This window comes from Oryctolagus cuniculus, chromosome 5 (genome assembly GCF_051225735.1).
Source record: "Oryctolagus cuniculus isolate XC-2025 breed Fujian yellow rabbit chromosome 5, ASM5122573v1, whole genome shotgun sequence".
In the NCBI taxonomy this organism is placed as follows: Eukaryota; Metazoa; Chordata; class Mammalia; order Lagomorpha; family Leporidae; genus Oryctolagus; species Oryctolagus cuniculus.
Window position 1 is genome coordinate 113,391,029 of NC_142871.1, and position 26,087 is coordinate 113,417,115.

The 26,087-nt window shown below is 39.1% G+C and overlaps 1 long non-coding RNA gene across 2 annotated transcripts; it reads left to right on the forward strand.

Moving 5' to 3' along the window:
• The first annotated feature begins 890 nt into the window (after positions 1 to 890).
• LOC149126617 (uncharacterized) lies at positions 891 to 14,699 on the forward strand. Of its 2 annotated transcripts, none has more exons than XR_016233960.1 (3): positions 891 to 993; positions 4,282 to 4,331; positions 13,120 to 14,699. It is a non-coding gene; the product is annotated as an uncharacterized LOC149126617 (long non-coding RNA). The 2 variants fall into 2 exon arrangements; XR_016233961.1 differs by lacking the exon at positions 13,120 to 14,699 and adding an exon at positions 6,226 to 6,413.
• The last annotated feature ends 11,388 nt before the right edge of the window (positions 14,700 to 26,087 follow it).

The following is a 26,087-nucleotide window of genomic DNA, read 5'->3' on the forward strand; positions in this document are numbered from 1 at the left end:
ACAGGTGCAGCACCTTCTTCCTAGACCAGTCATGAATGCTGGTCTATGTTTTACTCCAGTTATGCACTTTGATGAGAACTTTGGAGGAGACTGAAGTCGTGAAGCTTAGTAGCTAAGTGGGCAGAGGCTTGTTTTGGTGTTTTGTCTCCAGCAATGCTCCAAATGTCTGCTTGGGCAAAACAGTCCTCCTATCCCAGCTCTAATGGTGTTTGCTGTTGGACTTGGCAAAGAAGCACGTTGGAATATGATTTGATATAACCTCTTCAATTACTCAGCCACCATTTACCACAATGCCATTAAGTATCAGGTTTATACTAGGAATATCATGGTAATTTAATTAGCATCTGGCTCGAAGATACTCATGAAACTCACATACTAATGAGACACAAGTAAGTAAACAGGTGAGTGGAATACATTTATTCTAAGAAAGGAGAACATGTTACAGAAACGTATACAATGATGTTACGCACTGAACGTATTCCCTAAAATTCATATGTTGATGCCCTAAACCCTAATGTTACTAGAATTTAGAGATAGTAATTTTAACAGGTTACTTAGTATATACTAAATTGAACTTCTGTATATAAAGATAATTGAAAATGAATCTTGATGAGGAATGGGATGGGAGAGGGAGTGGAAGATAGGATGGTTGCGGGTGGGAGGGTGGTTATGAGAGAAAAAAGCTGCTATAATCCAAAAGTTGTACTTTGGAAATTTATATTTATTAAATGAAAGTTAGAGTAAAAAATATTAAATTTCAATATTAAAAAAGATTAAAAAATGAGGTAATAAGGCTGTGGTTTAATTTGATAGGATAAAATTGATGGCTTCATAAGAAGAGGGAGCACTTGCTCTCTCCTTCTTCCTCTCTTTCTCCTGAACCCCTGTCTCCCCACAGAACCATATATCAAGGAAGCGGCTATGTGAGCACACATGGAGAACATGGCTCACTGCAACCCAGAAGAGGACTCTCACCAGAACCTGACCATACTGGTAATCTAATCTTAAGCTTCCAGCTTTCAAAATAAATTTCTTTTGTTTAAGGCATCCAGTTTATAATACTATGCTATGATAGTCCAACTTAATGCAGATGGCAGCAGGGAGAGCTTCCCTAAAACAAGAATTATAATTTGAGATTTGAAAGACTAGGAGGCATTCACATATATAAATTATGTAAAGAGAATGAAAATGAGAAAAAGCTGGGGGGTTAGAAAGTGCATGGTGAATTTTAAGAACAACAGAATCTATGGAATAGAAACCATTTTTACTTTCAGGATCTCTGCTTTTTAAATTGGCATCTCACTATGAAACATTTCTGTAATCATGGCATACAAGTATGTTGGGTCTCAACATAATTTTTATTTGCAAATTTGAGACTAATGCATAATGCCATAGTATTTAAGAATGAATGACTTTAAATGAAAGTACCTTTTTGGGCTATAGTTGCTCCCTAGTTTTGGCCATATTACATGCAAGACCTTTTAGTGTTATTGAAAAGAGTCTGGCTTCCATAGTGATGTTTCCTGCATTCAAATTACTACTTTCTATTTCTGTAAGTCTTCTGCAAGTTCCTTCTTTGTGCTTAAATTTCTTCATAGGTTAAATGAGGAATACTTATAGTTACCTCATAATATTAAGAGGATTAAAGGAAATAAAACAAGATAAATTAATCGGTGTAAAAAATTGCCTGCCTACAATTTACCAGAATCACACAGAAAATTTGGGGTTAGAAAATCTTGAGGGTAAAACATCTAAAAAATGTATTCAAAACTGTATGTGTACAACTTATGCTGAACAAAGTCAATTCTATTCATTGCCATGCAGATTAAAGCACTCCATTTTAAAGGAAAAATAATTTTCAGTAAAGGCTATCTTAGCCAAATTTTGACTGTCTTAATCTAAACATAAATTTGGAACAATTTAGAAAAAGATAGTTGAGGGTTATACTTTGTCCCTGGTACTTAGAACTTTACTAGGCACTTTATTTAATTTTCATGAAGAAGAAGTTTTCGAATGGAATAGAGTTGGAATTTATTTGATCCCCAATAGAGAGCAGCAACACACACACACATGCACTTGCAGACACTGTGATAACCTTTTTCATTATATTAATGATACATCTCCATCCATCCATCCATCCATCAATCCATCCATCCATCCACCTACCTATGCAACTATCTTCAGCCCAAACATTTTCTCATTTTTTTAAGTATGGTTAGATTGATTTTCTTAATAATTATTCTAAAGAAATGAAAAAGTACATTGTTTTCATAAGTAGGAGACCTAAATCATAATTCAAGCAACCATCTCTATTATCCAGGCCTGCAATGAATAGTCAAAGGATATGCCACCAGAATCTAGTACAATGGATTGTATAAAGCTGTCAACACCATAAATTAGCAACTCTGTGCCTGCAGTGAGGAGAGCTTCATTTCTGGGAACTGTGGGAGCAGGATGGTGAACACAAGTGGAACCTCAAATTAGGATTCTTTCCTAAAGTTTTAAGGAAAAAGAATGGAAATAAACCCATGCTTTAGTAAATGGAGCTGCAAGGGTTTCTCTTTGAAATGTATTAACAAAATTTGGTCTTAAAACTCCACAGAATATTTTATTTTGCCCAAAATAACACATTTGAATTAAGGAACATTATGCCAATGATATCCCAGTAAGTTATTGTAGAACTGTGCCTTCCCGTAAGTAGATTTTCACGACAGATTTTGAATACATAGACTTCCAAAGTCCTGTCTTACATACAATGATCCTAGCTAAAGAATCATTCTATGGGGAAGGACTAACATGTAGTAAAAATGTTTTTACCATAGTTCTTAATGTAGTTGCCATTTCAACATAATACTTAAAAATCACATATGGGAAGTTTCAATAGCTCTTACTGACATTCAAATTAAATAATCCTGAAAAATCATTTGCATCCACAAAAAGATTAAAAAGCCCTGTCACATGTGATCTTAGATAAATTTGATAACTTCCCTAAGTCTATTTAATTTTTTTCCCTATAAAACAAAGGGTTTTAATTGCTGTGTTTTATAACCCTAGTTGTGTATTAGAATCACCTAGGGAGCTTTAAAAAGTTATCCTGGCATGGGTTCCACCCAGAGATTATAGTATAATTGGTTTGTCATCCAGGCAGAGGAAATTGGTTGTATAAGGACCCTGAGAAGTGAAAGTCAATCTATTGTTTTTAGGTTTTAGAACGCTGATGGTGGCCGGTGCAGTGCGCAGGCAGCAGCGCACTGGCTGCAGCGCGCCGGTGGCAGCGGCCATTTTGGGGGTGAACCAACGGAAGGAAGACCTTTCTCTCTGTCTCTTACTCTCACTAACTCTGCCTGTCAAAAAAAAAGGAAAGCTGATGGTAGCCGGTGGCAAAAGATAATAATTAAGGATAAGGAAAATGAGTTGAGAGGGAAGGAGGAGAAAACGACTAGTCCTGTGGAATTTCATAAATGGAAGTCAGGTGTAGATATTTGCATTTTAGATTGATCACTCTGATTGCAAGGAAAATAGATGAAACCAGACAATACTGGGTAGGGAGACACTAACTAAATGTCATTACAATGGCATTGAGGAAAATGGTGAAAAAAAAAAAAAAAAAAAAGGAAGATAAGATATAGCAAAGGAAACAAACAAAAAAAAAAGAGACAACTTATTAGTTCTAAAATCATGGATCGCTTGCAGAACGTACCCACACAACCCTTGTGACTCAGGAAGGTGAAGGCATGCAGTGTGAAATAAATGCATGAACAGAAGTTTTCTGGATTTGCACCTGATGTTGGGTATAGGAAAATTTTGTTTGCAGAGTGCTGTATATTTTAGGAGCTTCTCTTAAAAATGTTGGCAGGTTCAGGGTGAGTGCCTGTGTTCTGAAATGTGAATGGCAAAGTATTCATTTTAAGATTGGGTTGGGCAAAGCATGCCAGCCTGTTTTCTGCCACTGCAGAAATCTGCATTTTCAAGTCTTACACCAGTCTTTTACTGATTGGAACATGTTTATATTTCTTTTTCTCTGATGCTCAATGATTCAAGAGAATTCTATTTTACTCAATGCTGTGATCCTTTATGAACATGGAATAGTGAAAGCACAGTGGCATTTGCCAATAGCACAAGTATAAAAATGTGAGATGGGTTTCTGTTTATGATACGGACACTAAAAGCATTGTGATTGATGAGGAGCTGAAAGTCTTTGTAATGGATGTCATCCTGTCTGCAAGTGCTCAGTAAATCGAATTAGCTTCTAAGATAAAAGATGAACTCTATTCTCCCCAGATCATCATCTACCATCAAGAAGGAAACACCAAAGCCTTAAACCAGAAATGGTAAGTAGATGCTTTCAATGTCAAATGCCAGCAACTGTTAGTGACTGCCTGGTGGGATGGAAAAACCTAATGTAGCCGGCGCCGCGGCTCAATAGGCTAATCCTCCGCCTGCAGCGCCGGCACACCAGGTTTTAGTCCCAGTCGGGGCGCCGGTTCTGTCCCGGTTGCTCCTCTTCCAGTCCAGCTTTCTGCTGGCCCGGGAGTGCAGTGGAGGATGGCCCAAGTGCTTGGGCCCTGCACCCGCATGGGAGACCAGGAGAAGCACCTGTCTCCTGGCTTCGGATCAGTGCAGTGCGCCGGCTGCAGTGGCCATTGGAAGGTGAACCAATGGTAAAGGAAGACCTTTCTCTCTGTTTCTCTCTCTCACTGTCCACTTTGCCTGTCAAAAAAATAAATAAATAAATAAACCTAATGTAGATGTTGATTTGCCTTGCTGTAAGGAAGAAGTGGTGAAATTAAGGAGGTTGGGGACTTAGTGTTCAAAATGAGGACCTATGTATGGGGTGGGGCACTGGATTAGGAGGAAAATATGAAACTGATTTTTTTCTATGTGTAACCTCTCCTAGGGGTTTTGTAACAACAAACTTGAATTTTAACATCAATAATATTTTCTTAATTGGATTTAACTCTAAAATATGTAGCTATAAAGCTTTTTATATATTAAAGGACCTAGGTGCAGATTTTACATGGTTATATGGGAATTAGATGCACAGCAGGACTCAAAGCTGTCCATCTTCCATTGTACGTCCTTTCCCTTGAAAAATAGAAATGGTTTTCATAAGGTTTTTTATTTCCTATGCTTATTTTAAGTTATTTCCAGCTATTTCTTCTCATTGGTACTAGTGGTCAAAAAAAATCTTGCTTTAAAAAATTTATTCATTTTTATTTGAATGGCACAGTACAGACAGAGAAGAAGAGAGAGAGAGAAATCTTCCATCCATTGTTTAACTCTTCAAATGGCCACAGTGGCTGGGGCTGGGCCAGGCTGAAGCCTGGAGTCAGGTCTCCCATATGGGTGCAGGGGCCCAGGGACTTGGATCATCCTCCAATGCTTTTGAAGGCACATTAACAGGGAACTGGATCAGAAGTGGGCAGTTAGGACTCAAACTGGTGCTCATATAGATGCTGTCTCCCAAAATTATTAAAATAAATCTATGAGCTCAACTTAAGAATTGAAAGGAGAAGATGCTGACCAGTGTCCAACTCGCATGCTAGTCATTTGTGGTTGCCCTTTAAGCCTTTTAGTGGAAACATCTTTCTCTAGCAATATAGCCAGACGCAAATGATTCCAGATCTAGAGATTAGAAAATGCATTGAATAACTGATTGTAAGCAGCAAATTAAGAAGTGACACAAACTAAGAAAATCAGAAATATTAGATGTAATCTCAGAAATGCTCTCAGAAATTTTTCTTTTGATTCATTTTTGTATTAAAATTTAATGGAGGCCGGCGCCGCGGCTCACTAAGCTAATCCTCCGCCTTGTGGTGTCGGCACACCGGGTTCTAGTCCCGGTCGGGGCGCCAGATTCTGTCCTGGTTGCCCCTCTTCCAGGCCAGCTCTCTGCTATGGCCCGGGAGTGCAGTGGAGGATGGCCCAAGTGTTTGGGCCCTGCACCCGCATGGGAGACCAGAAGCACCTGTCTCCTGGCTTCAGATCAGTGTGGTGCGCCAGCCGCAGCCCAGCAGCCATTGGGGGGTGAACCAACGGCAAAGGAAGGCCTTTCTCTCTGTCTCTCTCTCTCTCTCTCTCACTGTCCACTCTGCCTGTCAAAAAAAAATAAAATTAATGGATAGGGCCCGGTGCTGTGGCGCAGTGGGTTAATACCCTGGCTTGAAGTGCTGGCATCCCACGTGGGCGCCAGTTCAAGACCCGGCTGCTTCACTTCTGATCCAGCTCCCCGCTTTGACCTGGGAAAGCAGTAGAAGATGGCCCAAGTGCTTGGACCCCTGCACCCCCGTGGTAGACCCAGAAGAAGCTCCTGGCTCCTGGCTTCGGATCGGCTCAGCTCTGGCCATTGCAGCCATTTGGGGAGTGAACCAACTAAAGGAAGACCTCTCTCTCTCTCTGCCTCTCCTCTCTCTGTGTACTCAGACTTTCAAATAAATAAATAAATCTTTAAAAAAATTTAATGGATAATTGAACCTCTAGGATGGCTTATTTCTTTGAAAAAACATGATTGATCCTTTCAGAATTTAGTAGCAGAAGGAAAAGGGGAAAAATTTATTTGGTAGGATGTGGTTCATTAGGAAAAACACATTCTCAGAGTAACATGGAGAAGCTTAACCCTAGTCAGGAAATGTACTTTTCATATTATTCTGTCTAGATTCCTTTTCACCAACAGTGTCATGAATTATAGTTCAGATAGATGACAGTAGTGATAGCAAAAAAAAAAAAAAAAGTTTACCGCAAAGTACTTTCCAAGGGAGGAATGGGCCAGTTGAGGAAGTATGTGGCACCCTTTCTTCCTGGTTTGACACTTTTATAACTGAAGTGTGAGGGGTGCTGACTAGTGATGTGGCTGTGATGCTCATGATTGGCATTTGTGAGTGACATCTGGGAGTTGCATACCTTTGGGCTTTCTGAGCGTATGACTATAAATTGGACTTTTTGGGCTTGGCTAAAAATATCAGCTCATAATTTATTTATGGCTGTCTTGGGTGGGTACTGGTGGACAGCAGGGCCCTTGGCTTCACTCCTGGAGGGGAATTTCATGGCCTCTTCCCTGTCACTCATGCCTATCTTTTTGCCTGACAGAAATACTGAAATATAATTAGTATGCCCCATAGTTTTCTTGTATGAGTCCAGAAAAACAAAGAGGAAGGAAGAAGCAATAAGGGAATTACTGAGGAATGCTTTTTGGGAAGATCTTGTAAGTTAACTTTCCATTTTTAGACTCAAACTGCTTAGGCTAATTGGCATTTTTTTAAACTTTTATTTAATAAATATAAATTTCCAAAGTACAACTTTTGGATTATAGCGACTTTTCCTTCCCATAACCTCCCTCCCAACCACTCACAACCATCCCATCTCCCATTCCCTCTCCCATCCCATTTTTCATCAAGATTCATTTTCAATTATCTTTATATACAGAAGATCAACTTAGTGTATACTAAGTAAAGATTTCAACAGTTTGCACCCACACAGAAACACAAAGTATAAAGTACTGTTTGAGTACTAGTTATACTGTTAATTCACATAGTACAACACATTAAGGACAGAGATCCTACATGGGGAGTAGGTGCACAGTGACTCTTGTTGTTTATTTAACAATTGATACTCTTATTTATGATGTCAGTAATCACCCTAGGCTCTTGTCATGAGCTGCCAAGGCTATGGAAGCCTCTTGAATTCGTCAACTCTGATCTTATTTAGACAAGGCCATAGTCAAAGTGGAAGTTCTCTCCTCCCTTCAGAGAAAGGTACCGCCTTCAAAGAACAATGTGAAAAAAAAAAATCTTTGGTTATAGATGTTGTGTGTGGGAAGGAAGAACCATGTAACAACTTTCTGAATTTATTTTCTTCAATGTTTGAGAAACATCCAAAATTATTCCTAATCTACCTGTGCAAGCTTCCCTTAAATAATATTATACTCAATTCCATCTGAGAAAACTTAACGTTTCCTTTTTAGCTTCTCTAAATTGATGTGATATCAGCTGGTCTGGCTTTCATTTAACTGACAAACACTCCTTCATACCTTGTGAAGACTTGGGAAATGGGGAAGATCTTCACAAGTCATAATAGGAAGAAGTGGCACCCATGTAAGAAAATGATGGAAAAAGACAGCTGGCTCTGATTAGTTTTTATGCCACATCACACCATGATTCTCTTGTTCCTTTAAGGCAAGCTAGTTAAAATTTTAGAGGCGTAAGCTCACATAAGACATGATCACTGTCTCCAGTGACACCCAGAGAGTAAAAGACATGAGTGCTCTTGCCTATCCCCGGGAAATGTTAATGAGCCACTATGGGTTTCAGAGTCCTAGAAGCCTAGAGGAAAAGCAGCAGGGGTTGTTGAGTTGGTCAAGGATGACAGATGTGTTAGGAAGCTATGACAGAAGCACCAATAACCACAGCAGCTGCTGATTCTCTGACTTCCAAAATATGTCTTCTTTATAATAAACAGGAGCAGGTAATAACATCACTTTAAAGTGGAAACACTGAGCTTCCTATTACTAGACAGGGATGGATCCAGAATTCAAACACAGATTTTCCAGGCTCCAAAGCATTTTCAATCCTAGGAAAACTGAAATGTGTTCTGTATAGAGTCCATGTTGCAATACAATGGTTAGCTGGTGACTGGAGGCCAATTAATCATTTTGTGGCTGTGTTCATCTGGCAGATTTTTTTCACTGGTGCGATTTAACTAGTTCAGCTGTGAGTCAAAAAAGGAAGATGTTGGACTGCATTTTCTCTGTCCTTCAGATATGTCATTTACAGGTGTCACTTTGAGTGACTATCCCAGGTCAATTTGGGTTAATAATTTTGTTTTGAACCTTGTATTGGAACTGTTCTTTCTAACCCTCTCCTATGAGCTTTACAAAGGCAAGTCTCCTGTAGTGTTTGGAAATATGTTTCAAGTATACCTCTTGCCAAGGTTTGATTTGAAAGTCTTTTTGAGTCATGTTGGTTAGTACAAGCATCATATAAAGTAGGTTTATGATTATGACTACAGTCTCAGGATGTTGGTGAGTTAACAGTAAAATACTTAGAAGAGTACCTGGATCATAGCAAGTACCTAATAAATAGTTACATAAACAATACCATTATTGCAAGTTTCTGATGATTTTTTAAAAGATTTATTAATTTATTTGAGAGGCAGAGCTACAGAAAAGCAGAGGCAGAGAGAGAGAGAGAGGTCTTCAATTTGCTGGTTCACTCCCAAGATGGCTGCAATGACTGGAGCTGAGCTGATCCAAAACCAGGAGCCAGGAGCTCCCCCAATATTAAACTTCCACAATATTGTGAAAGATGTCATAGGAACCGGAAGCTCTTTAATATCACAGGTTTTGGACAGATTTGTAACCATTTCTCAGCTATGTGGCCTTAAACTGAGTTGTGATAAACCCTATATTTTCCATTTTGAAAGGGGAATGACAGTAATACCTCAGAGGATTATTATTTTATTACTAGTATATATTTTTTACACATATTTTTATTTACCATATTGTTTAAAAGTAAACTTTCAATTATTTTAATTTTAATTAGCTTTTTTAAAAAGATTTTATTTGAGAAGTAGAGTTACAGACAGAGAGAAGGAGAGAGAGGGAGCGAGGTCTTCCATCTCTTGGCTCACTCCCCAAATGGCTGTTTGGACTGAGCTAAGATGATCCAAGGCCAGAAGCCAGGAGCCAAGAACTTCTCCTGGGTCTCCCACGTGGCTGTAGGGGCCTGAGTACTTGGGCCATGTTCCACTGCTTTCCCAGGCTATTAGCAGGAAGCTGGATCGGAAATGGAGCAGTCGGGACATGAACAGGTGCCCATATGGGATGTCAGCACTTCAGGCAGAGGTGTGGTTTACTACTCCACAGCACCAGCCCCGACGGGATTATTTTTAAATATGATAATTAAAAAATATACCACAAGTGCCTGACATATAGTAAGCTGTTTTGATTACCAGTGGAGCTAGTGGTCTTAGGTGAGTTTCTGTATTAGCATTTGTGGCTAATTTCTGAAGTATTGGGACAAGTTTTACCCATACAAAGAATTGCCAGATCTCGTCTCCATCTTTAATCCTAAACTCTTCTTCATCTACTTCTGCATATAATAGAATGAAGGACATCTCTTCCCAGGAATATCATAACCTCACATAACTGTGAATGTGTAAGGTAACACCCTTGCTACCTTATGGATGTCATCACCATTGGTAGCACCATTATCACCTCACATCATCTAGGAAACTGTGCTATTCATGCAGGAATTGAACAGGCTGCCTGCAATCCAGATGTGGTTTCTGTGGTCACTATTGGCTGGACCACAATTTGTTGCTCTGAAATGTGTGATAGTATTTTCTTTTTCCTGAATAGATTAATGGACTTGACCAAGATAGTGTGCAATCAAGTTTCATTGTTTTGAAGTATAGTTAATTGTGAACATTTGGGTATACTTTTAAAATATTACTCCTATTTTATGCATTTGCTCATTAAGTTCACTCATTATATAAGTCCATGAAAGAAAATATTGAATTATACAGAGAAAATTAGCCACTTTGGAGAAAAAGTAGGAGAACCAGTGAAAGAAAAAAATATAGAGATTGTTAAGAAAAATCACAATTTAGTTTAATTTTTCTGATTTTCTTCTATTTTTTTATTTTTATTTATTTATTTATTTATTTTTGACAGGCAGAGTGGACAGTGAGAAAGAGAGACAGAGAGAAAGGTCTTCCTTTGCCGTTGGTTCACCCTCCAATGGCCGCCATGCGCTGATCCAAAGGCAGGAGCCAGGTACTTATCCTGGTCTCCCATGGGGTGCAGGGCCCAAGGACTTGGGCCATCCTCCACTGCACTCCCGGGCCACAGCAGAGAGCTGGCCTGGAAGAGGGGCAACCGGGGCAGAATCTGGCACCCCGACCTGGACTAGACCCCGGTGTGCTGGTGCCGCAAGGCGGAGGATTAGCCTAGTGAGCCGCGGTGCCGGCCACTGATTTTCTTCTAATTTAATATTTGTGTCCTAAGGACATGACCATGTTATGAAATTGTCAGTGGACTAAAGTGGTTTTCTGGTACCAAATTCTGCATTCCACAAAACTAACCACTGATGGAATTAAAAGATCATCTTTTGACATGGAAGTTGAAGAAAAATATTCAATCACATAGCTTTTTATGCCTAGCATTATCTACTTTCTAAGCTGGAGAATGGGAAGGAAATATTCCTTTCCAAATATATACTTTTGTGACAATCTGTCTCAATATATATGAAATGAAATGTGTACCTAATGTTACTTGGGGGAAACAAAATGTTGAGAGCAAAAATAATTGCAATGGTTTTGTACTTCTGGTTACACAGGATAATTCAAATAAAAAATAATAAACCCAAGTAAATAAAATAGCTATTTTCCCCTATTCTCACTTCTACCTTTATCTTTTCTTGATATCATGAAACCCAAAGTATAAACTAAAAGTTGATTTTGTTTACTATATATACTTAATAAATGCATGGCTGACTTTTAAAGATCAACTATGTTGAGTTATACTATACAGTGAAATATAAACATTTTAAAATGCATATCTTGTAGGTTTTTGATAAATGTAGCTATGTTCAAAGTTATCACCATAATTAAGACACAGAACATTTCTAAATCAATTATCCAAAATAGTACTCTTGTACCTTTCTTTGTCCAATAATTGATCCTTCATCCATATGTAGATAACTTCAGATATACTTTATGTCATTATAAATTAGAATTTTGCTTTCTAATGTTTTATGTCAATACAATCACCCTTCATATAATTTTGTTTTATGCCACATCATGAACATATAATGGTTTTGAGATTCATCCATGATGTGTTCAACAATAATTCATTCATATTTTATTGTTGAGTAGTATGATGGACAGTTGGGTCATTTCCAGTAGTGGCCTATTTGAGTAATGCTACTATGAATGCTCATTTATAAATCTGGGTGTGAGGATGTGTTTTCATTTCTTTTGGGTGTTAAGAGTAGAATCATTGGATTGTAATACATGTGTATTAACTTTGTAAACAACTGTGTTTCTGTATGCAAGTACTTTGCTAAATATTACATTTTTTTTCAAGTCTATGGCTTGTTTTTTCATTTTCTAATCGAATTTTATGGAATTAACACTGTTGCTCAGCAGTTAAGATACCATTTGGATGAGTAGCTACTCTGTTTCTGAACCACCTTTGTGCGAATTTGTACCTTGGTGGACGGCAGATGATGACTCTGTGTACCTGTATGGTGGTGCACTAAGAGAGAGAGAGAGAGAAAGAGAAAGAGAGAGAGAGAGAGAGAGAAGATGGGAGACTTCAAATTTGTACTGAATTGTAAAGAGCTAGTAGTATATTGAGATGCTGTAATCTCTCATAGTGTTCAGGACTGCTTCTGAGAGAATTGTAGGAGAACCAGCAGTTTTCTTACAACTATTTAGAAAGGTAGAGGGAGTTAGAAAGAGGGAGAGAATGAAGGAGAGAGAGAGAAAGCGAGGGAGGAGAGAGAGAGACAGAGACAGAGAGAGAGGGAAAGGGAGGGAGGGAGAGAGAGATAGGAGAGGAAAGAATATATATATTGGTTGTAAAAGAAAAAGAGAAAGAGGGGAACATTTATGTGGGAGTACTTTGAAAATTCAAGTAAAGTTCCATACCCTTTGTGGACTTCCTTCATTAAAGAGTACAGAAGTTGGCTGAACTTTGAAATGAGGACAATGGGTGTCTCTAATATTGCTGCAAGCACCACAACACTGTATTTCAATCAGTGTGTGGAGAGAGTGGTGAAATCCTCTTGGATGTGGCTATGACTGGAAAGAATGAGGGTAGCACATTGTAGAAGGCCACAGCACCCTCAATGTTTATAGCCACCAAATACATCATGTATTGAAAACTGAACCCTGTGAACTTCAGAAAAAAGTACTCCATTTTTGATTCAGATTTCAATGTGTATGCCCATAGTTTTTGCAAAGAAAGGAAAGGAAAGTAACTAAGTTACAAATCACTAGCATTTGTTGGAAAAAGGCAGGCAAAAACCAGCTTGAGAGGAAAACCATATTGGTATTTAAAATGAAAGTTCATAACCCTGTGAACTAAAGGACACATTTTTGTTTTATCTTACTTTACAGGAGGATACTGAAGCAAAAAGATCATTGATTTTCCTAATGTCGGATTCCTTGTTGGTAGAGAATACACTAAAAATTTTCTCTCTTAATTCCCAGTGCAATATATTTTCTTGTCATCTCTGCTGTCTCACTTGGTACTCATGCCAAATGTCCTTTACAAAACTTGCTTAAATCCATTTTAGCTTTAATAACCCTTGAATAGGTGTAGCATACATTGTAATATTGTATTTGAACAATAAAAATTTAATAAGTGTCTTTTAATGATTGGCATGCATGTTGACCTCTTAAAGTAATCACTTTTCTCAATTGTGAATTTCATTATATCATTCTTTTTAATATCAGAATTAGAGCATATTTGTTTATTTTTATTGATGTGTTTTAGACAATGTTTCATATTTGTGTGAACTTTGAAGCTGTTCACTCTGGGGATTGCAAGTAATTTTGCTTGGATTTTCAAATATGTGAATCTTGGAACATCATCTATAGTTTTCTACTCCAGTGGACAGTGTGAATAATCATTACATTGAAGGAAGATCATATTTGGAACTAATTTTACTTCAGCTTCTGCTTCTGAAGAGCATGCTTTCACAATTCTTCTGAAAAACAATTAATTTCTTAGTTCTTTGAAACAAAATTATGCTGTGAATAAACTTCAGGGTTAGAATAAAAGCAGAAAGCAAATTATTAGTCTTTAAAAATTACTGCATAAGATGTCTTTGAGAGAGAGATCTGGCAAATTCAAAAATGAACTGTTGTTATTTGATGCTGTTAATTTGTTAAATATGATGATGGCACAGTGTTTCTGTTAAAAATACTTATCTAAAGGTGAACACTTATGTACTTATATTATCATAAGAGAAAATAAGATTGCAGCAATGTTGATAATTATTAATGTTTGAATGATAGATATATGAGGAAGATCTTTTATTATATTTTTATACTATACTATACTATACTATTCTGTATGTTTGAAGATGTCTACAACACAAAACATTAAAAAAAATCAGTGGTGGAAATGGCAGATATGATGTGTAAGAGATATTGCAAGATACCCTAAATCAGGCTGCTTAGCCATCTGAATCTTCCAATAGGGATATCAGGATGGCCTCACCAAGAAACTGACATTAGAGAAAAGATCTGAAGGAGGTGTTGGAGAGAACCATTTGGATCTCTGGGGAAGAATGTTCTAGACAGAGGTAGCAGGTAGTAAGAGTCCCAGCGAGGGACCATGTCTATCATATTCAATGCACAAGAAGTGCAATAGATGAAAAGCAATGTGCAAGTGGTAAAACAGTAAGAGGTGGTGTCTGAGAGTTAACAGGGATGAATAGAAAGAAGTGGATGCAGGATTATTTCCCACAAAGAATGCATATCCAGATAAAAATAAAAGAAAAAGCAAGCAACAGAATAGTAAAATAAGCAAAAGATTTGAAAAAATATTTCATTTAATGAAAGTGGCCAATCAACATATGAAAAAATACTCTAGGCATCAGATACTCATTAGACATCAGAGAAATGAAATTAAAATCACAATGCTGCACCATTACACTCCCACTGTGCAGTAGTTTGAATGTCCCCAGCAAAATTTATGTTGAAATTTAACCCCATTGTGAGGTATTAAGAAATGGGCCCAGGGACATGTTTAGTTTTAGCTTCCACTTAACTTGGATTCCCTATTGGAGTGCCAGTTCAAATCCCAGCTACTCTGCTTCTAATTGAGCTCTCTGCTATACGGCTAGGAAGGAGCAGATGACATCTTATGTGTTTGGTTCCCTGCCATTCATGTGCAGGACTTGAATGGAGGTCCTGGTTCCTGGCTTTGGCCTGTTCTGTCCTTAATGTTGCAGCCATTTGTGAAATGAAACAGCAAATGGAAGATTCTCTCTCTCTCTCTCTCTCTCTTTCTTTTTCTGTCTCTCCCTCTCTACTCAAAACTTTTCCTTTCAAATAAATGAATCTTAAACAAGAAGAGGGATCTTTAATAGGTGATTAGATATTAAGACCTTTGTCCTTATGAGTGTATTAATCATTAATGGATTAAAGGGTTAGTTAGTTGGCCTCTGAAAAGGAGGAATATATTCCAAGGAAAGTGGACAAAATTATAAAGGATAAATGAAAATATAATAAATTTATATTCCCCTATATAACAGAACATTTTGCAGAGATAATGCCAGTTAAATAATAATAACTCAGTTTAAAGGAAAATGAACATCATATTTTAAATGTAGGCACCTTGAACTCTTTAAAAGTCAAAGTTTATTACAGCTTTTTGAAGTAGAAATGAAAATGGCACACAGACATCCTCCAGCCTTTATTTTTAAAGATTTATTCATTATTATTTATTTGAAAGAGTTACACAGAGGAGCGGCAGAAAAAGAGAGAGAGAGGTCTTCCATCTGCTGGTTCACTCCCCTATTTCACAATGGCCGGAGCTGCGCCGATCTGGAGCCAGGAGCCAGGAGCTTCTTCTGGGTCTCCCACGCGGGTTCAGAGGCCCAAGGCCTTGGGCCCTCTTCTACTGCTTTGCCAGGCCATAGCAGAGAGCTGGATCAGAAAGGGAGCAGCCGGGTCTTGAACCGGCGCCCATATGGGATGCCAGCACTTCAGGCAAGGGTGTTAACCCACTGTGCCACAGTGCCATCCCCCTCCAGCTTTTAAAAATTGCCTGTAAAGTAAATATTGATAGCCATAACCCACACAAACAAAAAGCTTTTTGGTGTCTTCAATAATCTTTTCTAAAGAGTAAAACGTTCTTAAGACAAAACGTGATAGAACTGCTGTGGATTAATCCCAGACTCAGAGGTTCCTGATCATTGGTGTGTAGCTACAGAATTTCAAGCCCTTGTTTAAATCCTTGGCTTGGTCAAGGATTATAAGGTTCTTCTTGCTCAAGGTGCTGGTTTTCAGTGATCTGAGGGACTTTTACTCTCAGGAGGAAGTTAACTTGCTGCCTTCCTGACATTGTGTTGTTTTTATCTATCCTGTTTGTTATTATCATTGTTTTCTATTTTTTCTTTCAAACTTTTTTCTCATTTTTCTTTCTTGTATATTTTTAATACCTCTGATTGCTATTGTTTATTGTGTGCCCCACCAAAAGTCATGTTGAAATTTAAATGCCCATGCAATATAGCTTGGATATCCCTCACTTCGAGTGCTTGGGACAAGGAATGTTTTGAGTTTCAGAGTTGTTCATATTTTGGAATATTTTGATACACTTTCCCAGTTGAGCACCCCTAATCCAAAACGCAAAATTATCTGATAGTATGTCTTGATTCCCTTCTAAAAATCAGTTTGTCTGGTGAATTTTGGAAGTTCTTTTGAGGAAATTTGGGCCAACTTTCTCACTAGTTTTTCTAATTCTATTTATTTATTTATTTGACATGTAGAGTTACAGACAGTGAGAGAGACAGAGAGAAAGGTCTTCCTTCCATTGGTTCACATGGCGCCAGCCCCAGTTTTTCTCATTCTTAATCTTGACCTGAGGATACACTGACTCCAACCCCAGAGGTAAGGTGAATATGCTGTGGTACCTTTCAGCCAGCTGTCTCTGTTGTGGAAGAGGCCCTGCTGGCAGCAGCACATTGTTGGAGAAAATCGCCAAGGTTAAATTTACAGGGTGAGGATGGCTCAGCAAATGATAACTAGGAAAGAGGTAGCCTTGAATATTACTGGCAAGAGCCAGTAAAATCCAGCTTCCGGAAACTATCCTATGAAGAGTCCTGAAGTCTTTAAACCATCCCTGTATAGTGAAATTATTTGATGAAATAGAGGCCTAGGAGACACTCCACCTTGCCAAGGAGTATGTTCATATAGAAGAAATGTTTGAGGACCTAGTAGCAAAGGCAGTAGGAAGACAAAATGGTGCAAGCTAAACTCCACCTTTTGAGTACATATACCATGAATCATCCTATATACAACAATCAGTTGATTACTGCCTTCTGATTGACAGAATTTCAAAAAGTTATGGGAACCAGAATAGAACATATTATATTCCCTTTCACATGTGCACGGGGCATGTGAAAATATGCTCGGGAAATTTCTCAGTCTCAATCTTAGCAAGAGTCACTTTAAAACAAGTCATGAAATACCATGGCTGAATATAGGTCATGAAGATGATGAAATAAAGCCTAATCTATAGCCACTCCCTGAGTATAAGCACTTCAAGAACACAGAATTGATATTATCCATGGGTTACACACAAGAAAAGGGTCCAGGACTTGATGCTGAACCAGAAGTGCAATAATGTTATGATAGTCACTTTATCTGCTTCTGGAATATAGGAAACCTGAGCTTGAGGGCTCCGAAAGCTCTTACTTTCAGCTGATATTGTGACATCAGCATGCTTCTCCATCTTACAAGATAGATCATAGACTATTTTACAGTTCAAAGGAGGGAGTCCTTCAAATGCCTGTCATTCTTGCCTCCAATCTCTATTGCAAGAATATACTTAGTAGTGACACAGAAAATAAGAGACTTAACAAGTACCTGAATTCAGGGTAGAAGGCCAGCAGAACAGCAATGCACTTTTTATCCTCCCACCCATTCTGGAAGGGAAGAACATTCTGTCCCCTTCAGGAACAACACCGTCTCCACCAGCACAAATCAAAGCAGCAAGTCCCTGATTTTGGAGTGGGCCAACCTTGAACCATGCCTCTATAGAGAATGTCAAAGGCAGTTGATCACATTAGGGGCTGAGACCCCCATGCTTCTGCATCTACCAGAGTTCCCTTAGCAATCCAGTCCACACTAGGAATACAAGTCAGTTTCGGTGGAGCACAGTCAGACCTCTGGGATATAACACACAAAGCATAAGTGTGAGGGGCTGTGATCCAGTATAGCCCCAAGCTCTATTTCTGTAGGCTCATTTTCGTCCCACATCATCAACAGCAATGTCCAAGCCCCACACTGAACTAAATCTCCCGTGTCTGTATGGTCCAGGGAAACTCTGGGCACTCACATGAGGCATTTGGGGCATGTGTATGACCAGCAGATTTGGTCCTATATGTGGTTGTAGTTTCTATTTCTGGCAAAAGCCAGAGCAGGTGAGCAGGGAGAATGGCAAACTTCTTCACCATGTTAAGTTTCAATTTTAAGTGCAGAAATCTTTGTTTAAACATTTCCAAAAGGAACCTGAATGAGTCTAAAAATCAAGACCGAGTAGAGATACTCAAACATCATGTAGTGGGCAGTGAAGATGATGGATTAAAAACTTGATAAAGAATTTTCAGAGGAAAATTATGCTCACTGAACTTCACATGTAATATGAATGTGAAAGTTGTCAGCTCCAAAAGAAAGTCACATATGTCCAACACTAGCAAAATGGAGCCAAGAGGTCCTAATGGAAAAGTTCCTAGGCATATTTGCCTATGGTAGGAACTCTAGGCAAAAACTGTGAAAACAAAAGAAATTCCATATAAGTTTTTATAAAGACATTTCTCTAGCAATAACTAGTATTACCAATGGCTAGTCACGAACACTGGCAATTAATTCTTGTAGCCAATGAGATTTATTTCAAAACATTTATGTGAATTTCTCTTCTTGTGTTTAAAAGTCTTCTCTGCCCCAGTCTTCTTGATTGCATCTATAGTCCACCCTTACATACATATCCTGGCTTGTAATTCCTTGCTATTTCTGAATAGACTTCTGGTTCCACAGAGTTAGTCTCCTGTTGCTTATTTAGGTTGATGTGAAAACCACAAGCTCTTCTGGGAGCCCAAAGAGATAAGGTAGGAGATGGGCAAGTTGCTAGAAGCAAACAGCTGTCAGTGCTGAAGCAGAAATACATTCAGCCATGTGTGAATGGCATGCTTGGCTGGGAGGACCACGTGCGGCAGAGGATGGGGCTTTGGAACTGCAACAGAAGTCCCACCTATTATTATCTGGGTACTCCATAGCCTTCAAATGCATTACCTCCAAAATAACCAAGTTTCCACTTTAGAAGACTTCCAGGAGTCACTTGCAAGATAAGAGTAGGAGTTGGATAGTGCTGGCTCCCTCCTCGAACTCACACCTCACTTGGAAAAAACAGCAGAGTCTAGACTAATATTTTTCTTCTGGGGCAATTCTCTCCTTCCCTTCTCCACCTTGCCCTCCCCTCCTCCTCTTCTTCTGTGTTTGTCCAGGGGGATATATGGGTTTCATGACAAATGGTTCATCTGCTCATTACCAGGGAAGAGGGTCTACTATTTCTTCAAAAGTAAGGAGCACAGGGATCAAGTATCTTGGTTACATCAGAGCCACTTCAGCTTTTACCCTCACTGTTGGCCTCCATTAAAGAAACCTTGGCAGAGAAAAGTGGAGATAATGTCAGTCTTTCTGTGATGAACTCAGAATTTATATTTTCATTCAAAATGTAAAACTATATTATACCAGGATTTCAAGTTGCCATTTGTACAACTAATCGTTTCCAGCACGCTCTGCTCACGATAAAATCATCAATATTTTTTTTTCTTGTAAAAACGCTTCTGGGATTTCCAGCTTCCAATCTGGCTTGTTAGGAAGTTGGAAGTGTTGGCTCTATCCAACTGCAAGGAAAAAGCTGAAAAGACTGAAAAATCAACAGCCATCCTTGGATCTAGAAGAGAAATGAAGTAACAGAATGAATTACTTCTTCCAAGACTGGAGAAACTTATCATCAAATACAGAGACTCATTGCTTACTGGAGAAGTTACCAGTAGAAATCTCTATGGGAAAAAATGCCAGGGGAAAGCTTAAACTGTAATTGATGAATTGCTGGAAGCTTAGTATGGACCACTCTAAGGGGATTCAGTCATTTGGGGCTCCACACTTTTGTGGTTTAATTTTTTTCCCCTCTGGAACTATCAGATTCTCATAGTGACTGTAAATGTAAATTCCCCTTCTGCTCCCAGCAAGGAGAGGAATAAAGGAACCATTTGGAACTCACCTGAGTATTCTGGTCTTCTTGATATTGTCTATTCTCAAGAAGAACTATTTGACTAGTGAGTAACCTTGTGGAGCTTTATCAGACCCTAACTAACTTGAGGGAGGGACAACCCTACTCTATCCCTTAGCTAACAAGTATACTGGGATGGAGAATTAGGCAGATAAATATTAAGAACAAGAGTAAATATCAAGGAAATTGAAAACAAGAAATCAATAAAAATATCAATGAAATCAAAAGCTCAAAAGCTGATTTTTTCAAAAGTGCAATAAAATTAATATAGTCAAGTATTCAGTGTACTTAAGGAAAATAAAAGAGGGCACATATTACTAATTTTGGTAAAATAAAGATAATACATCATTACAGATCCCATGGACTTTAAAATAACATAAAGAGGTACCATGAATAACACCCAACACTATGCCTGCTAATGCCTGCTAATAAGATAAAATGGAGCCAATTACTTGAAAGACACAATCTGTAAAAACTTTGAACTGCCCTTGTCTTGACTTTTGAGGAATAGATTTTTTATACTATTTGTTAAATTCTTTACTTAACATAGAGTTAATCATATGTTTATAAAATTAACTGAAAATATATCTGAGTAAAAAATAAGAGTGGGAATAAGAGCGGGAGGAGGAAAGGGGTAGGTGTGTGGGTGGGAGGGTGGGCACAGTGGAAAGAATCACCATGTCCCTAAAGTAGTAATTATGAAATGTATGAAGCTTACAATTATAAAGATAGATAGTTTTGCATACATTCCTAAGGACTTATTTCTAAAGGTACAGTTTAAAAACTTGCCATGGGATGCCAAATCCCCATAAATAGAGTGATAAAAATAGCATTTTCAGTGTTAAAATGATCATAGAGATAGGATTAAGCATTAAAGTGATTATGTAGATAGGCTTAAATGTTAAAGTGATCATACAAGTAGGATTCAGTGTTTGTTAATCATAACTGAGAGAATTAAAAAGTCATGAATACTCCAGCCGGCGCCGCGGCTCACTAGGCTAATCCTCCGCCTAGCGGCGCTGGCACACAGGGTTCTAGTCCCGGTCAGGGCGCCGGATTCTGTCCCGGTTGCCCCTCTTCCAGGCCAGCTCTCTGCTGTGGCCAGGGAGTGCAGTGGAGGATGGCCCAGGTACCTGGGCCCTGCACCCCATTGGAGACCAGGAAAAGCACCTGGCTCCTGCCATCAGATCAGCGCGGTGCGCCGGCCGCAGCGCGCTGGCCGCGGTGGCCATTGGAGGGTGAACCAACGGCAAAGGAAGACCTTTCTCTCTGTCTCTCTCTCTCTGTCCACTCTGCCTGTCCAAAAAAAAAAAAAAAAAAAAAAAAAAAAAGTCATGAATACTCCAACATGAGAAGCAGTCCATACAGCAGACTCATAGAAAAACAATTGCTTAAAGTAGCACTCAGACCTCACAATCAGCCCTTAAGTCATTCTGGTCTGGCTGAAAAGTCCACAATAGATCGCGGAAGATGGCGGAATAGAGAGGGAGGGAGCACAGCGAAGCTCCACTAAGGGAAGGTTCAAAGAGGGATGAAAATTTGTAGTTTTTAAGCCCTTCCTCAAACTGGGGTGTTGGGGTGGACACGCGGGGAGGACGCAGACGCCTGGGACTCAGGACACCAGCAGGAGCGTGTATGCTCCAGCGCTGGAGGCCGAGGTGAGACGGGGCACTCGCCCAGCACCGCGGCACAGCTGCCGCCGCCCCTCCCCCAACACATCCTGGGACGGACACTGGGACATGCACGACTGAGTGGGAGAGGAAATAGAGAACGGGAACAGAGTGAGTGGCGCCGGCGGTGAGAGTGCATGATTCAGGGACACTAATTGAGAGACTGAGTAAGCCAGTGTCTCTTGGCACCTCCCCGGAGCCCCGGCGGGCGGGAAGCAGCCATTTTGTTTGTTTACATTCGGGCTTAAAGGAGAACTATCTTTGCCTCCACACTAACCTTCGGAGGTGGAGCCCAAAGGTGGAGCTGAGGGTGCTCAAGGGAGGGCAGCCCAAAGTCCTGAGACCCGACTACTCAAGTTACTGAATAGCGCCTCCTGGTGGGGAAAAAGCACAGGATCCAGAGCTGCAGTGGACAGAGAGCAGCCACCCTGTCTGTTTACCTGCGGGCTGTGTAGAGCAGCCTGGTTACACTGAATATTGGTAGAGACTCACAGCAGCCTATAGTAGAGGGAAATCAACCTGAAAAATCACCCAGACAGAATGCCAAAAAACAAAACCAAAAACCAAAAAAACATAGAAGATAATATAAATTTGCCAATGGAGCAGGCTAAACCAACAGAGGCAGAAGAAGAAGAAGTTGAAAACATGCCAGAAAAAGAATTCAGAAAATTAATAATCAGAATACTTAGAAATAATGAGAAACAGTGTCAAGAGCTGAATGAAAAACAAGCCCAAGGATTAGAGATCTTAAAGAGAAGCCAGAATGAGATACTAGAACTGAAAAACTCAATTGACCATATAAAAAACACCGTGGAATCCCTCGGAAATCGAACAGATGAAATAGAAGACCGAATATCAGAATTCGAAGACAAACTTCCAGAAATAATACAGTCAGTTCAATCGCAGGAAGAAGAAATTAAAAAATTAAAAAACACGGTCGGAGACCTACAAGATTCAATCAAACGGTGTAATGTTCGGATAATAGGAGTCCCTGAGGGGGTGGAAAGAGAGAATGGATTAGACGGTGTCTTCAACGAAATAATATCAGAAAACTTTAAACAAAGGCAGCTGGATAACAACACACAAATACAACAGATAGCCAGGACCCCAAACAGAGTAGACCAGAAGAGAAATTCACCACGACACATTGTGGCAACACTCAGTTCAGTGACACACAAAGAACAAATCCTAAAATGTGCCAGAGAAAAGCGACAAATCACATTCAGGGGTAAGTCAATCAGACTCACCCCAGACTTCTCATCGCAAACACTACAGGCAAGGAGACAATGGCATGATATATTCCAAGTTTTAAAAGACAAACAATGCCAACCTAGAATACTATATCCTGCAAAGCTATCATTTGTGAATGAAGGGGAAATAAAGATCTTCCACGACAAACAGAAACTGAAAGAATTTGTATCCACGCGTCCAACCCTACAACACTTGCTCAAAGACGTGCTGCACACAGAAATACAAAAACAAGAACTTCACTGCAAAAAAAAAGCGAATGTAGAGTAACCCACAAAGTTCAAAATACATAAACAGCTCGTTTCAGGAAACATGAAGGGAAAAAGACAGTACTTAACAGTAATCACATTGAATGTGAATGGTCTTAATTCCATGACAAAGAGGCACAGACTAGCAGATTGGATAAAACAAGAGGATCCAACTATATGCTGCCTTCAGGAGACACACCTCATCAGCAAAGATGCACGCAGACTGAAAGTGAAAGGATGGAAGAAGATACTCCAAGCTAATGGAAATCAAAAAAGAGCTGGTGTGGCCATCCTAATATCAGACAAAATAGACTTTAACATAAAAACTATTAAAAGAGACAGAGAAGGGCACTATATAATGATTAAAGGATCTATCCAACAGGAAGACATTACTATTATAAATGTATACGCACCTAATTACAGGGCGCCTGGCTACCTGAAAGAATTACTAAAGGATTTAAAGGGAGCTATAGACTCAAATACAATAGTAACAGGGGACTTCAACACCCCACTCTCACCAATGGACAGATCAACCAGACAGAAATTCAACAAGGAAACAACTGAGCTAATTGACGCCATAGACCAAATAGACCTAATAGATATCTTCAGAACCCTCCACCCCACAGACACAGAGTTCACGTATTTCTCCCCAGTACATGGAACATTCTCTAGGATTGACCATATACTAGGCCATAAAGGGAGCCTCAACAAGTTCAAAAAAATTGAAACTATACCATGCAGCTTCTCAGACCATAGTGCAGTGAAACTTGAAATCAACAACCCAAGAATCTCTACACCATATGCAAATATATGGAGAATGGACAACATGATCCTAAATGAACAGTGGGTCATCGAAGAAATTAAAAGAGAAATCAAAAGATTTCTAGAAACAAATGAAAATGATAACACAACCTATCAAAACCTGTGGGACACAGCAAAAGCAGTGCTAAGAGGAAAGTTTATAGCAATTAGTGCCTACATCAAGAAGCTGGAAAGGAACCAAACAAATGAACTCTCTATGCACCTCAAGGAACTAGAAAAACAGCAGCAAATCAAGCCCAAATCCAAAAGGAGGAAAGAAATACTAAAGATCAGAGAAGAAATAAACAGAATTGAAACCAAAAAAAAAACAATACAAAAGATCAACAAAACCAGGAGCTGGTTCTTTGAAAAAATAAACAAAATTGACATACCATTGGCCCAACTAACCAAAAAAAGGAGAGAGAAGACCCAAATCTGTAAAATCAAAGATAGTAATGGAAATGTAACAACTGACACAATAGAAATAAAAAGAATCATCAGAAACTACTACAAAGAGATGTATGCTAACAAATTGGGGAACCTGGAAGAAATGGATAGATTCCTGGACAAATGCAACCTTCCTAAACTGAGCCGTGAAGATATAGAAAATCTAAACAGACCCATAACCATGGAAGAAATTGAATCAGCAATAAACGCACTACCGAAAAAGAAGAGCCCAGGACCGGATGGCTTCACTGCCGAATTTTACCAGGCATTTAGAGAACAACTAACCCCAGTTCTTCTCAAATTATTCCAAACGATTGAAAGAGAGGGAATCCTCCCAAATTCCTTCTACGAAGCCAATATCACCTTAATTCCTAAGCCCGGAAAAGACACAGCAGAGAAAGAAAACTACAGACCTATCTCCCTGATGAACATAGATGCAAAAATACTCAATAAAATTCTGGCAAACCGAATCCAACTACACATCAGAAAGATCATTCACCCGGACCAAGTGGGATTTATCCCTGGTATGCAGGGATGGTTCAATATTCGAAAGTCAATCAACGTAATCCAGCACATTAACAAATTGAGAAACAAAAATCATATGGTTATCTCAATAGATGCAGAGAAAGCATTTGACAAAATACAACACCCCTTCATGATGAAAACCCTAAGCAAATTGGGGTTAGAAGGAACATTCCTCAACACAATTAAGGCAATCTATGATAAACCAAAGGCCAGCATCATATTGAATGGGGAAAAGTTGGAGGCATTTCCATTGAGAACTGGCACCAGACAGGGATGCCCACTCTCACCATTGCTATTCAATATAGTCCTAGAAGTCTTAGCCAGAGCCATCAGGCAAGAAAAAGAAATTAAAGGGATACAAATGGGAAAGGAGGAAGTCAAACTATCCCTGTTTGCAGATGACATGATACTATATATAGAGGACCCAATAAACTCCTATAAGAGGCTACTGAAACTCATAGAAGAGTTTGGTAAAGTAGCAGGATACAAAGTCAACGCTCAGAAATCAACAGCCTTTGTATACACAGACAATGCCAGGGCCGAGGAAGAACTACTAAGATCAATCCCATTCACAATAGCCACAAAAACAATAAAGTACCTTGGAATAAATTTAACCAAGGAGGTCAAAGACCTCTATGATGAAAATTACAAAACACTAAAGAAAGAAATAGAAGACGACACAAAAAAATGGAAAAACCTGCCATGCTCATGGATTGGAAGAATCAATATCATCAAAATGTCCATTCTCCCAAAAGCAATTTACAAGTTCAATGCAATACCAATCAAAATACCAAAGTCATTCTTCAAAGACCTAGAAAAAACGATGCTGAAATTCATATGGAGAAACAGGAGACCCAGAATAGCTAAAGCAATCCTTTACAATAAAAACAAGGCCGGAGGCATCACAATTCCAGACTTCAAAGCATACTACAGGGCAGTTATAATCAAAACAGCCTGGTACTGGTACAAAAACAGATGGATAGACCAATGGAACAGAATAGAATCACCGGAGATCAATCCAAACATCTATAACCAACTCATATTTGACAAAGGACCTAAAACCAACCCCTGGAACAAGGACAGCCTCTTCAACAAATGGTGCTGGGAAAACTGGATGTC